Below are 2,500 nucleotides of genomic sequence, written 5' to 3'. Positions count from 1 at the left end.
GACGTGACAGAATGGGTTTTTAGCTTAAGTGTGTGTAGAAGAACTGCAAGGTGTGTGCCTATGTGTGCACAGAGTGCTACATTGGTAAAATCTGTATGATTTGGGCAGTTAAAGTGCTGATTTTGCCTCCGAGTAAGAAAAGTACTACACAAAATGTATAAAGGATCGGCACATTGGCTGCCTTTGCTGATGCCCCCGTTGCCTAATTTGTAGTGCAATGGTTAAGTTGCAGAGTGTGGTTGAACTTGGTTAGGAGACTTAGTGCCTCTTTCCGTGTCCTACTGATGATAAGGATGGCTTGATACCATTATCTAAGCCCAGTATATTGAGAAAAGAAGTAAGTGAAGAAGAAGTGTGGAGTCGAAAGTGGTTCTCCAATTTCTCTCCACTTGCTAAAATGCAAAGTCTCCATTATAGCATAGAAGAGAGCGTTAAATTCGGGGATGGAAGAGGATGAAAATGGGAAGTTTACTTATAGAGAGAAGTGAGAAATGCCATGTGTGCACACACCTGTGTCTGACCATAGAATACATTTTAAATAATGCCTCTAGAAAAGAGCTATGCATGTGTGCCTCAGTGGCCTAATGGATAAGGGACTGGCCTCCTAAGCCAGGGATTGTGGATTCGAGTCCCATCTGAGGTGATAACAAAAATCCTCCCTCTATCTTTTCCAGAAAATTAGGTAGATTTATTACATGCTTCCTCTCAGAAGTTTATGAGGGATTAGTTACTTTGAAACGGTCCCATTTTACTTGTGTACACTTCACAGTCATGTTAGTGTTCTGAAACTGCAAAGTATATTTTTAAATGCCTATTTTTGTGAGATGCATTTTCGACCGGCCAGAACATATTCCTTTGGAAAAAACTGATTTGAATTGGATTGGTGTGAATCTTGTTTCTAGAGGTGGTGACAGGCTTTCAGCTACTTGAATAGGTCAAGCCAGGATTCATAAAACGTATACAACCTATGTGAGTGTGAAAAATTAGCATATGCAGGAAGGAGCAATTTGTCCTACTTTCAAAACAGTTTCACTCCACGTCTGGAAACTTCCAGAGCTATGTAGAGAATACAAATGAGCTTTAAACTCATGAGGAAAGAGGTCTGTATGCAAAAAGGAAAACAAAAGCATATCGTACTCATAAAATACTCAATATATACATTCCAAAAAAGTGCTTCCAGCGAAAAGAGCTGAAAGAACACTATGGAATGTAAACCTGAATACCTTTCAATAATATGTTCTCCATCCATGCATACCACCTACATGATAAAAATCATCTCAGGTGAACGGATGACCGTGTGGCCTAATGGATAAGGCGTCTGACTTTGGATCAAAAGATTGAGGGTTCGAGTCCCTTCGTGGCCGTTTTTGGCCAATGGTCACACAATCTGCTTTACATTCAGAGTGGAAAAGTATTTTCCAATACTCTTGTAGTCCTCACTTTCTCATTACTAATCATTAATAAAGTGGAGTACATACTGTAAACTCATTCAGGTTGCATCTTCAGTCTAACTACTTGTGCATTTTAGTGGCATTAAAAAGTGCTTCTATGCCGACGCACTGAATATGTAATAGGTTTGCAGAATTTTGACGTGACAGAATGGGTTTTTAGCTTAAGTGTGTGTAGAAGAACTGCAAGGTGTGTGCCTATGTGTGCATAGAGTGCTACATGTGTAAAGTCTGTATGATTTGGGCAGTTAAAGTGCTGATTTTGCCTCTGAGTAAGAAAAGTACTACAAAAAATGTATAAAGGATCGGCACATTGGCTGCCTTTGCTGATGCCCCCGTTGCCTAATTTGTAGTGCAATGGTTAAGTTGCAGAGTGTGGTTGAACTTGGTTAGGAGACTTGGTGCCTCTTTCCGTGTCCTGCTGATGATAAGGATGGCTTGATACCATTTTCTAAGCCCAGTATATTGAGAAAAGAAGTAAGTGAAGAAGAAGTGTGGAGTCGAAAGTGGTTCTCCAATTTCTCTCCACTTGCTAAAATTGCAAAGTCTCCATTATAGCATAGAAGAGAGCGTTAAAGTCGGGGATGGAAGAGGATGAAAATGGGAAGTTTACTTGTAGAGAGAAGTGAGAAATGCCCTGTGTGCACACACCGGTGTCTGACCATAGAATACATTTAAATAATGTCTCTAGAAAAGAGCTATGCATGTGTGCCTCAGTTGCCTAATGGATACGGCACTGGCCTCCTAAGCCAGGGATTGTGGGTTCGATTCCCATCTGAGGTGATAACAAAAATCCTCCCTCTATCTTTTCCAGAAAATTAGGTAGATTTATTACATGCTTCCTCTCAGAAGTTTATGAGGGATTAGTTACTTTGAAACGGTCCCATTTTACTTGTGTACACTTCACAGACATGTTAGTGTTCTGAAACTGCAAAGTATATTTTTAAATGCCTATTTTTGTGAGATGCATTTTCGACCGGCCAGAACATATTCCTTTGGAAAAAATGATTTGAATTGGATTGGTGTGAATCTTGTTTCTAGAGGTGGTGACA

This window comes from Triturus cristatus, chromosome 4_1 (genome assembly GCF_964204655.1).
Source record: "Triturus cristatus chromosome 4_1, aTriCri1.1, whole genome shotgun sequence".
Lineage (NCBI taxonomy): Eukaryota > Metazoa > Chordata > Amphibia > Caudata > Salamandridae > Triturus > Triturus cristatus.
This window is presented reverse-complemented; position numbering follows the sequence as displayed.